Here is a 13,032-nt window from a genome sequence, read left to right on the forward strand (position 1 = left end):
TCCTTCTAAAAACAATCTAGAAAATTGATATCATTATACATTATCTCTTTAGTCTTCCTTTGAAATAAGCCATACATTTAATCCCAAATTTGTTCTAATGCTAAATAAATAATAGTATGCTAGACACAGAAAATTCCTTACCTTTTAATGTCTCAGTGTCAGCAATATCAGAAAATGCCTTTGTTAGGAAGGAAGCTTCATGAAAAACCCCAAGCTTGCATCCACTGGAGCATTTACCCCCCAACCTGCTAGCCAGTAGTCCAGCTCATATATACCCTTCACACCTTTTCCAGCTCTGACATGAGACAGTTCAGAGAGACTCTGTCATTAATTTCCATTCTTACAGAGAGAAAGAGCCTTATAGATAGGAATAGCAGGTGGGTCATTATTATACTAACACATTAGTGAATGTTAACCTAGCAGATACAAAGCATCTTGGTGGAGTTAATGGTAAGTCACACACAGCAGAAGTTTGAATTTGCCATCTTTGTAAAATACCAGAGTGAATTTTCAAGGATTAAAGAGAAGTTTCTAGTAGTGTGTGTGGCATGTTCAGTCGTGTCCGACTCTTTGCAACCCCGTGGACTGTAGCCCAACAGGCTTCTCTTCCATGCAATTTTCCAGGCAAGAATACTGGAATGGGTTGCCATTTCCTTCTCCAGGGGATCTTCCAGACCTAGGGATTGAACCCCCATCTCTTTCTGTCTTCCACATTGGCAAGCAGATACTTTGCCACTGTGCTGCTTGGGAAGCCCAAAATCATTGTGTACACTTTGTAAAATACATTAGTTATCTTCTTACAGGAAATCATTAGTCTTCTAAATCATGTGATTTTTACATTCCCTTTCAGAATTAAAAAAAAAAAAACCCTGAAATTTCAGATTCATTGGTAACTAGAACAAAGATTGGAAAACGGTTTCTCTCCTCCTAAGATCTTCATGCTGCTGCTGCTAAGTTGTGTCAGTCATGTCCGACTCTGTGTGACCCCATAGACAGCAGCCCACCAGGCTCCCCCGTCCCTGGGATTCTCCAGGCAAGAACACTGGAGTGAGTTGCCGTTTCCTTCTCCAATACATGAAAATGAAAAGTGAAAGTAAAGTCGCTCAGTCATGTCCGACTCTTCGCGACCCCATGGACTGTAGCCCACCAGGCTTCTCCTTCCATGGGATTTTCCAGGCAAGAGTGCTGGAGTGGGGTGCCATTGCCTTCTCCGAAGATCTTCATAAACACCCTCAAACTATATTACTCAGTTTTAAAGAAATATATGAAATCCGAGAACTTAAAGTTTATTTGGAGAACTTCCGTCTTTCCTAGATTATACAGACATGCCAATTTTCACTGACAGTCAGAATTTTAGTTGTTATATATGTTCTTAAGTTGTCATAACTTAGAATATTAACTTAAATATGTCTTAGAAATACAGAAAACAGGAACAATTTGGAGAAAATAAAAAATAAATCTTTTAAAGTAATTATTTCTATGTAATAATGAAAAAAGTGAGTGAAAAAACTGCTTGACTAGAGTTGTGAAGTTATCTGTCTCTATTTAAATGCTGACAAATGAATTTGTATATTGGAAATGATTGCTTTTATGCTTCAAACCCTCCTGCTTCATTATAAATGGCTTTCAATTTTCTTCTGTTTTTTTTCTATATACCTTGCCTTTATACCTCAATATACTATTGAATATTCATGGAATTAAGCCCTTGGGGTTATTTGAATTCAAGTAGATGCTTCAATGTCCCTGGCTTCATTTTTTGCAAATAAACATATTTGTTGATATTTTTAATCACCTCTGTTTACCAATTCCTTACTAGAACCTTTGGGAGATTCTCAGATGGAACAGTGGTAGAGTCTACATGCCAATGCAGGAGACTCAGGAGACATGGGTTTGATCCCTGTGTCAGGAAGATCCACTGGAGCAGAACATGGTAACCCACCCTAGTATTCGTGGAAAATTCCATGGACATGGACTGTGGGCTGCAATCGGTGGGGTCACAAAGAGTTGGATGCAACTGAGCACGCATGTATGCACATACAATGATTTAGAAATAATACAGAGGCCCAGGGGTGTCAAATAATATGTCTAATGTCTCACATTTAGTTTGTGTTGAATCCTGGACCAGATCTTTGCTTTTTCTAATTCACATTGTAGTGTTCATTTAAACCAAAATGCTTGTTTTTAACCTACATAGTTATTTGTTTTCCTAATTTTTTTCCCCCTCTGAGATGATAAATGTGCCAAACATACACTCAAAAATTGATTCTCTCTCCCCCTGGGAAATTAATGTTATAAGGAAAATGTTCTACCTAAGAAAGGAACAGGAGCCTAATAAGGACTACCAGGCACAGTTATTTAACTGATATGAGAGACCCACTTCATCTGCTCACCTCTAAGGTGGATATCATTTGCCCTGATTGATAAGTGATGAGACTGAGATTCAGAGAATATAAATTACTTAAGGTTGCACAACTACTCAAGGGCAAAATGAAATTCAAATTCCCATCTGTCTGTCCCATGATATTTATTGCTTTATGAAAAAAGCATCTCTATCCCTATAGACTGAATTACCAATTGCTTCTTGTAAATTTTTTGTTTATTGTAACTCTGAATGATTTTATTATTGCTAGACATTTCTTTATGTTGGTTTTGTGTACTTTTGGGGTAAGGTCAACATTGACACCAATTTCAAACAGTTTCAGGTCTTACAGGTTTCCTGTACCAAGGAAATTCATGATAGTTGTGGTGTTTTAGCAGAGAAGGCAATGGCACCCCACTCCAGTTCTCTTGCCTGGAAAATCCCAAGGACGGAGGAGCCTGGTGGGCTGCAGTCCATGCGGTCGCTAGAGTCGGACACGACTGAGCGACTTCACTTTCACACACTGGAGAAGGAAATGGCAACCCACTCCAGTGTTCTTGCCTGGAGAATCCCAGGGACAGGGGAGCCTGGTGGGCTGCCGTCTATGGGGTCACACTGAGTCAGACACAACTGAAGCGACTTAGCAGCAGCAGTGGTGTTTTAGATCATTTTTCTGAGGCAACTTCTTTACCAAATCATAAGGACAAACACCACCATCACTCATCTTTATAATCCCTCTGACCTTGCTAGTCAAAATATGAATAAGGTACTGGCAGCTTTGACATCACCCAAGAGCTTGTCAGAAACACCGAATCTCAGGCCAGATCCCAGATCTACTCAATCAGAACATGAGTTGAAAAACAGATCTCTTCTGTGGCTATCTGCAAGCTTTTGAGGAAAACTGTCCTTCTGTACATTCCACTCATTCATTGATTCAGTCAGGATTGATCAAGGGCCTGTTCTGTGAAAGGGAATCTTCTAGCAAAGTGAAGGTCCTGGTCTCATGTAGCTTAGAGCCTGGGGAGGAAACAAAGACAAGCAAGTGAATAAGTATATATGCAATTACAAATGATAAGTACTGTGGAGAGAATGGATATGGTGGTGAGAGAAAAATGGCAGCATTTAAGTTGAATCCTAAACCATGAGACAGAACCAAGAAGACAGTGTGGGGAGAAAGAGAAGCAGCATGTGCAAATCCAACGGAAGGATGAGCAAGGGGTGGAAAGATGATGCTGAAGACATAGTAGGAGCTTGAAGATGCAGGGCTCAGAGGCTGAGTTTAAGACTTGGATTTATTCAGAGAGCAATCTGAAGCTATTGAAGGGGTCCAAGCAGGGTTGTGACTTGCTTTGTTCTTCATCTTTAAAACACCAGCCTGACTGCTGTGTATGGAATGGCTCAGATGGTGGCAAGAGTGAAAACAGAACATCTGTGGGGAGACTAGGTGGTATTCCGGATGAGAGATGATGAAGTCTTAGTCTTAAGAAGAGTTAGAGAAATAAACAAATACAAGTCACATTCGCAGTCATGCATGATGTGGAAAGGATCAGGTATGGGGAACAAATGAGGGATAATTGAGCACAAAGATGAATGCCAGGTGAGGATAATATGAATGCATGGGCTTTGTATAACATTTTTAAAAAGTAAAAGATTTTTAAAATGTCTTTAAAAATAATTTCTATTTTGACCAAATTTGTGTGTGCTCACAATTTAAAAAACTTTGACAATCATATATTTTTAATTTTCAAGATGTCTTACTTACTGATTATCTTTCTGATTATAAAAAATTTAAAAGGAATCCAACACTGAAAGATACAAATTAGTGATAAATAAAATAAAAGATACAAAATTGTTCTTATATACAATATTTGCTTATGAAAATAGAACAAAAGTTTCTGTGTTAGAGTACTAGGTTATGACTTACTTTTATCTAAACATTTTTTATGTTGCTATATAGTTTTAAAACTATCTTGTTAACAGATTGCCACACAGAGTGTAAAGATGGTTGTTATTTAGTCGCTCAGTCATGTCCAACTCTTTGCAACCCCATGAATAATAGCGTGGCAGGTTCCTCTGTCCGTGGAATTTCCCAGACAAGAACACTGAAGTAGATTGCCATTTTCTTCTCCAGGAGATCTTTCTGACCCACATATCGAACCCACATCTCCTACATTGCAGGCAGACTCTGTACCACTTCAGCCACCAAACAGTCTCAAATGATACTTATGTTATCCTGCTTGTTGACTAAAAAAGATGCACAACGTGAGAGTTATGAGTTGAGTTATATTTGAGGGCAAAATGAGGACTGCAACCCCGGAAAACAGCACCTCAAATACCTCTGAGAAACTTCTCCAAAGATGTAGTGGGGGAAGGTCAATATATATGACTTTGGTGAAAGGGGAGTTAAACAGAATCACAACGAGGAGCTGATGTCACCGTGAAGGGATTTAGTGCTTTTCTAGTTATAAGGAGATGCAAGGATTAGTCTTGCTCCTTGGAAGAAAAGCAATGACAAACCTAGACAGAGTATTAAAAAGCAGAGACATTACTTTGCCTACAAAGGTTCATATATTCAAAGCTATGGTTTTTTCCAGTAGTCATGTATAAATGTGAGAGCTGGACAGTAAAAAAGGCTGAGCACTGACGAACTGATGCCCTTGAACTGTGGTGCTGGAGAAGACCCTTGAGAGTTCCTTGGACAGCAAGGGGATCAAACCAGTCAATCCTAAGGGAAATTAAACTTGAATATTCATTTGAAGGACTGATACAAAAGCTGAAGCTCCAATACTTTGGCCACCTGATGCAAAGAGCTGACTCACTGGAAAAGACCTTGATATTGGGAAATATTGAGGGCAGGAGGAGAAGCGGGCAGTGGAGGATGAGATGTTGGATGGCATCACCAGCTCAATGGACATGAGACTGAGCAAGCTGCAGGAAATGGTGAAGGACAGGGAAGCCTGGCATGCTGCAGTCCATGGGGTGGCAGAGTTGGACATGGCTGAGCAACTAAACAACAACAAAGGATTCAGTACAGTTCAGTTCAGTCGCTCAGTCATGTTGGACTCTTTGAGACCCCATGGATTGCAGCACGCAAGGTCTCCCTGTCCATCACCAACTCCCAGAGTTTACTCAAACTCATGTCCATTGAGTCTGTGATGCCATCCAACCATCTCATCCTCTGTTGTCCCCTTCTCCTCCTGCCTTCAATCTTTCCCAACTTCAGGGTCTTTTCAAATGAGTCAGCTTTTCACATCAGGTGGCCAAAATATTGAAATTTCAGCTTCAACATCAGTCCTTCCAGTGAACACTCAGGACTGATCTCCTTTAGGATGGACTGGTTGGATCTCCTTGCAGTCCAAGGGACTCTCAGAAGTCTTCTCCAGCACCACAGTTCAAAAGCATCAATTCTTTGGTGCTCAGCTTTCTTTATAGTCAAAATCTCAGGTCCATACATGACTACTGGAAAAACCATAGCCTTGACTAGATGGACCTTTGTTGGCAAAGTAACATCTCTGCTTTTTAATATGCTATCTAGGTTGGTCATAACTTTCCTTCCAAGGAGTAAGCATCTTTTAATTTCATGGTGTAGTCACCATCTGCAATGATTTTGGAGCCTGAAAAAAATAAAGTCTGCCACTGTTTCCACTGTTCCCCCATCTATTTGCCATGAAGTGATGGAACCGGATGCCATGATCTTAGTTTTCTGAATGTTGAACTTTAAGCCAACTTTTTCACTCTCCTTGTTCACTTTCATCAAGTGGCTCTTTAGTTCTTCACTTTCTGCCATAAGGGTGGTGTCATCTGCATATCTGAGGTTATTGATATTTCTCCTGACAATGTTGATTCCAGCTTGTGCTTCATCCAGCCCAGCATTTTGCATGATGTACTGTCCATATAAGTTAAATAAGCAGGGTGATGATATACAGCCTTGATGTACTCCTTTCCCTATTTGGCCCCAGACTGTTGTTCCATGTCCAGTTCTAACTGCTGCTTCCTGACCTGCATATAGGTTTCTCAAGAGACAAGTCAGGTGGTCTGTTATTGCCATCTCTTTCAGAATTTTCCACAGTTTATTGTGATCCACACAGTCAAAGGCTTTGGCATAGTCAATAAAGCAGAAGTAGATATTTTCCTGGAACTCTCTTGCTTTTTTGGTGATCCAACGGATGTTGGCCATTTGATCTCTGGTTCCTCTGCCTTCTCTAAAACCAGCTTGAACATCTGGAAGTTCACTGTTCATGTACTGTTGAAGTCTGGCTTGGAGAATTTTGAGCATTACTTTACTAGCATGTGAGATGAGTGCAATTGTGTGGTAGTCTGAGCATTTTTTGGCATTGCCTTTCTTAGGGATTGGAATGAAAACTGACCTTTTCCAGTCCTGTGGCCACTGCTGAGTTTTCCAAATTTGCTGGCATAATGAGTGCAGTACTTTCACAGCATCATCTTTAGGATTTGGAATGGCTCAACTGGAATTCCATCACCTCTACTAGCTTTGTTCGTAGTGATGCTTCCTAAGGCCCACTTGGAAGCCCATGCTTCCTAAGGCCCATTCACATTCCAGGATGTTTGGCTCTAGGTGAGTGATCACACCATCATGGTTATCTGAGTCATGAAGATCTTTTTTGTATAGATTTTCTGTGTATTCTTGCCACCTCTTCTTTATATCTTCTGCTTCTGTTAAGTCCATATCACTTCTGTCCTTTATTGTGCTCTTCTTTGCATGAAATGTTCCCTTGGTATCTCTAATTTTCTTGAAGAGATCTCTAGTCTTTCCCATTCTATTGTTTTCCTCTATTTCTTTGCAATGATCACTGAGGAAGGCTTTCTTATCTCTCCTTGCTATTTTTTGGAACTCTGCATTCAAATAGGTATATCTTTTCTTTTATCCTTAGCCTTTTGCTTCTCTTCTTTTCACAGCTATTTGTAAGTCATCCTCAGACAACCATTTTGCTTTTCTGCATTTCTTTTTCTTGGGAATGGTCTTGACCCCTGCCTCCTGTATGGTGTCATGAACCCCTGTCCATAGTTCTTCAGGCACTCTATCAGATCTAATTCCTTTAATCTATTTGTCACTTCCACTCTATAATTGTAAAGGCTTTAATTTAGGTCATACCTGAATGGTCTAGTGGTTTTCCCTATTTTCTTCAGTTTAAGTCTGAATTTGGCAATAATGTGTTCATGATCTGATACATAGTCAGCTCCCAGTCTTGTTTTTGCTGACTGTATAGAGCTTCTCCATCTTTGGCTGCAAAGAATAAAATCAATCTGATTTTGGCACAAAGAATAAAATCGATCTGATTTTGGTATTGACCACCTGGTGATGTCCATGTGTAGAGTCTTCTCTTGTTCTGTTGGATGTTCTGATCTGGTGATGTCCATGTGTAGAAGTCTTCTCTTGTTCTGTTGGAAGAGGGTGTTTGCTATCACCAGTGCATTCTCTTGGCAAAACTCTATTAGCCTTTGCCCTGCTTCATTCTATACTCCAAGGCCAAATTTGCCTGTTACTCCAAGTGTTTCTTAACTTCCTACTTTTGTATTCCAGTTCCCTATAATGAAAAGGACATCTTTTTTGGGGGGGTGTTAGTTCTAGAAGGTCTTGTAAGGTCTTCATAGAACCATTCAACTTCAGCTTCTTCAGCGTTACTGGTTGGGGCATAGACTTGGACTACTGTGATATTGAATGATTTGCCTTGGAGACGAACAGAGATCATTGTGTCATTTTTGAGACTGCATCCAAGTACTGCATTTTGGACTCTTTTGTTGACCATGATGGCTACTCCATTTCTTCTGAGGGATTCCTACCCACAGTAGTAGATATAATGGTCATCTGAGTTAAATTCACCCATTCTAGTCCATTTTAGTTTGCTGATTCCTAAAATGTTGACGTTCACTCTTGCCATCTCCTGTTTGACCATTGCCAATTTCCATTGATTCATGGACCTAACATTCCAGGTTCCTATGCAATATTGCTCTTTACAACATTGGACTTTGCTTCTGTCATCAGTTACATCCAAAACTGGATGCTGTTTTTCTTTGGTTCTGTCTCTTTATTCTTTCTGGAGTTATTTGTCCACTGATCTCCAGTAGCATATTGGGCACCTACTGACCTGGGGAGTTTATCTTTCAGTGTCCTATCTTTTTGCCTTTTCATACATTCATGGGGTTCTCAAGACAAGATTACTGAAGTGGTTTGCCATTCCCTTCTCCAACAAAGGATAGGGATTATGAAATCAGTTCCTGACGATATCTCATTATCTAAAGACCTGTTTCACCTATTTCTCTGGAGCACAGAGCCCCTCATTCTTCACCCTGGACTCCTTTCAGGGCATGTCAAAGGTCAACAATGACAGTAGCACAGATTGAATCTCTGCAGAGGCAGATGGCAAATGCTCTTGGCAAGCGGCTGTTAGTAGTTGACACACTCGACTATGAAGACATAAGTGAGTTATTCTCTAGGCAAAAATGTACAAATTAGCAAGTTGGGTGATTTTCTGACACACATACCCTTTTACCGCTTTGTACTGCAGAATCATTTTGCTGGAGAGGAATCATTCTTTCTTGACATCCTTTTTGAAGTCCCTAAGTGAAAAATGACTTTTCCAACATTCTCTTTGTATTTCCCACCAGGGCTTGCATCAGAGAGGCTGGAGCTGGAGGCAGGTACCAGCCAGGGCATGTCCTAGGTTCAATGGCAGTCACTGTCCCATTGCAGGAGGGGCCGGTTCCCTGAGGGACTGATGCTGAATTTTTTAGCTGGCTCTGGGTCTCTGCCTAGGTCAGAGGCAGGATCAGGGCCCAAGGAATTTGAGCCACACTTCTGTCCCGGCTGTAGGCAGAGCTGGTCCTGAGCTGGCTCTGCTTCTTCCCTGGGGTGTGCAGATGCGTCTGCAATGGTGATCCTTGCCTTGTGGGGAGGAGGGTTGGAGCAGAAGGGGCTGGCGCTGGAGCTCAGTGCAGGCTGCAGTGCACACTGGGGTAGTTCTGGCAGGCTGGCTAAAACCCCTGGCAGCTTTCAATCTGCTGCCTCTGTGCTGGGACTCAGAGCAAGTGTGTTTGTGCATGCACTCTTCAAGAATGGAGTTTTGGTTTTCGATAGCCCTCCCTGTACTGCATGTTGCAGTCCATGGGGTTGCAAAGAGTTGGACACGACTTGGTGGCTGAACAACAACAACAACAACACCCCATTGGTTTTCAAACCATCAAAATACTGGTCTTCCCAGTGTCAGTCCCAAGGACTGGGGTTCCTAACATGTAGCTTAAGCCCCCTGCTCCCTGTAATGTCCCTCCCTTCTTCTGGGTCCTCCACTAAGGGTGCAGGCCTGGATCAACTCTTCTCTTTCCCTCCTGCCAAACTCCACATGGTTTATTCTTTACAGCCTTGGCTGTAGAAGCGTGGTTCTGAAGGTAGTTCTCAGCAAGAGTATGTTTTATATTCTCTCCTTTAATTCTGTTTTTTAAAACGTTTTCTCAGTAAAGGAATTTCTTTTATTATTTTGTGGTCAAGCAATGTTTTCTGTGCTACTTATATTTTAGACTTTATTAAATTTTTTTGTGATCTAATACATGATTAGTTTTAATAGAACTTCCGTAAGCACATAGAAAGAGTCATATTTTCAGTTCAGGTATAAAATTCAATATATATCCATACCATCTCCTTTATTGAAAACATTATTTCAGTCTTCTAAATCCTTTCTTAAGCTTTTCATCTTGATCTACCTTGGACTGGGGAGAGACATGAATTCTTATTACTTGAATGCCCTCTACCTGTTTATCTTTGCACCTCCTGCATTTTCTGTTTTATGAAATTGCCTTACTTCCACTGGGTGCATAAAAATGTGTAACACTTGTGTTTTCACTTTAAATTGTTCTCCTTAGTACCTTTAAAGTACCATTCAATGTCTTGTATACTGCACTTAACTCTGAATTTTATCTTGTCAGATACTATGATCATGACTTTTGCTTTTTTTTTTTCTCTCTTTTCTTTTTTTCCATATGTTTAGGAATATCATTGCTCATTCTTTAATTTTACTCTTTGTATTTAGCGTGTCTTTTATACACAGTCTATATTGAGATTTGTTTCATGAATTACCTGGAAAAATATCTTTGCTTTAATAAGCAAGTTAAGCCTATGTATTTCTTGATGTAATAGATATGTTTGGGCTTGGTTCTGTCATATTAATAATGAAATATATTCTTCAGTGCCTAATTTATCAGACATTGTTCCAAGCATTATATATATATTATCTTGTTTAATCCTTACACATATGCCCTCCCTGCCCTGCCCCCCCCCCCCCAACCCTCGGCCTCTTTTAGACTAGAGAGGGATTTAGTGATAGAACTGGGATTCAGATTTAGTCTAGTTCCTGAATCTTGTCTTGTATAAAGGAGGTTGTCTAGATACTGTGCTTGAAATTTAGATTGCATGTTCAAATTCACATTTTTGAGAAAATAGAGGCCATTTCCCTCTATCAGAGTCTTAAAAAACACTTGATTCTCAATATGTTAAGATCCATTGATCTATATCAGTAACATTTCAGGACTGTCATTGATCTATATCAGTAACATTTCAGGACTGTCATGCTATCCCATTACTCTATGCCTGTCCAAACCAAGCACTGAGTACACCCCAGTTATAGTCCTTTATATGGATTCCCTTACTGTAGCCTCATGGCAGAGAGGATTCATCATAAAGGGAAGAGAGACAGACTGATAGCTCCAGGAGAGGTCAGGGTTAGGTTAAGATAACATGTAAAAAAATGCCTGGCACTTCCTAACTACATATTCAATGAATGTTTATCAACTTTTCATCAGGAAAGGAGAGTGTGGTGAGACAGGAGAGAGAAAAGGTAATTGTTGGTATCATGTCCCCGAAGAACTGGGAGGCCATGAGGTCATGAGCATAATGGAGAGGTGAGTCCATGGGGAAGAGGGAAGTAGCCACTAGAAATGCGTGTCTTTTAGAAACTGTTTTGAGTCAAGCATCGTGTTCCAACGTGTTTGTCCAATACGTAACTTCATCTTCAGACAGCCCTGTGAAGTAGAGAACGATAGCTTTCACAGATGAGCATTTGAATCTTTAGAGAGAGTGAATAGCTTTTTCAGGTTCACCTTAGAAAGTGGCAAGGGGAAGAGTCTAGCCTCCACTCATCACACAGCAAAGCTGCCACACCTGGGACAGTTATACAGCCGTAAAGGAGTTCATTTGTATAGCTAAGACTGGAATTTGAGAGGAGGGAAATTTGAGTCTCTGTTTTCACTGTCACATTGTTACCAAACGGAGCTTCGGCTGTTTTCAGCTAGGAAGCCAATATTCAAGAGATGAGTGTTGGTCGAAAAAGGAAGTTCAGTTGTGTCTGACTCTTTATGACCCTTGGACTGCAGCACGCCAGCCTTTCCTGTCCTTAACTATCTCCTGGAGCTTGCTCAAACTCATGTCCATTGAGTCAGTGATGCCATCCAGCCATTTTGTCCTCTGTCGTCCCCATCCCCTCCTGCCTCTAATCTTTCCCAGATTCAGGGTCTTTTTCAATGAGTCAGTTCTTCGCATCAGGTGGCCAAAGTATTGGAGCTTCAGCTTCGTCAGCAGTCCTTCCAATGAATATTCAGGACTAATCTCCTTTATGACTGACTGGTTGGATCTCCTTGCAGTCCGTGGGACTCTCAAGAGTCTTCTTCAACACCACAGCTCAAAAGCATGAATTCTTCGGGGCTCAGGATTCTTTATGGTTCAACTCTCATATCCATACATGACTACTGGAAAAACCATAACTTTGACTATATGGACATTTGTCAGTAAAGTAATGTCTCTGCTTTTAAATATGTTTTCTAGGTTTGTCATAGTTTTTCTTCCAAGGAGCAAGCGTCTTTAATTTCATGGCTGGAGTCACTATCTGCAGTGATTTTGGAGCCCCCCCCCCCCCGCCCCCAAAACAAAGTCTGTTACTGTTTCCCTATCTATTTGTCATGAAAACGAAAGGTTATTTTACTCAGGAGGCTAGCAACCTGGGGAGAAGGCAAACTTGTGTCCCAGTGCTCATGCTCAATCGTGTCTGACTTTTTGTGACCCGTGGACTGTAGCCTGCCAGGCTCCTCCGTCCATGGGATTCTCCAGGCAAGAATACTGGAGTGAGTTACCATTTCCTTCTCCAGGGAATATTCTTGACCCAGGGAGATAACCCGTGTCTCCTGCATTGCAGGCAGATGCAGTGGCTCTTTACTGCTGAGCGCAGAACCAACTTCAAAGATTCTGCTTGGCCATGAAATTTTTTAAGGGAAAAAAGATTAGATAGTCTTAGTTAATCATTGAAGTAGAAGGTCAGATTCTTCACTATCTCCCACTGTGTGCAGGTTTGTTGACTTGGACTCTTTCTTCAGATGCTATCTTGTTCATGCAGTCAGCTCACAGGGTTACTGAAGGGGAAGCTGGAGAAAAGTTTTAGTCATTCGTGATTTATTCTTCATTCCTACTTCTTCAATCTAAGAAAAAATTCAACAGGTTAGACAAGGCATTGTGTGATCAAAAGACTTGAGAGGAGTGCTTGGGTGGGAGTTTGGTGAAGCATGGAGGCACCCACTGTAAAAGTTAAGTTAAAATATAACTTTACTAAAGCCACAAGATAACGGGCCTTCTGAGAAGAGGTGCTTACAAATGACAGAATGATCCAGTGGGAATG

General features: G+C 40.9%; 1 protein-coding gene across 8 annotated transcripts in view; it reads left to right on the forward strand.

The window, feature by feature from the left end:
* Positions 1-13,032, forward strand: part of SLCO1A2 (solute carrier organic anion transporter family member 1A2) — a 120,059-nt gene that overhangs the window by 24,590 nt on the left and 82,437 nt on the right. For 2 of the 8 annotated variants that reach the window (XM_070789988.1, XM_070789983.1), the window contains exon 2: positions 11,171-11,269. The exons of the other annotated variants lie outside the window; for them this stretch is intronic. The gene's annotated coding sequence lies outside the window, so the exon portion shown is untranslated. The remainder of the gene's footprint in view (positions 1-11,170; positions 11,270-13,032) is intronic. 8 annotated transcript variants of the gene reach the window in all.

This window comes from Bos indicus, chromosome 5 (assembly GCF_029378745.1).
Source record: "Bos indicus isolate NIAB-ARS_2022 breed Sahiwal x Tharparkar chromosome 5, NIAB-ARS_B.indTharparkar_mat_pri_1.0, whole genome shotgun sequence".
Taxonomy (NCBI): Eukaryota; Metazoa; Chordata; class Mammalia; order Artiodactyla; family Bovidae; genus Bos; species Bos indicus.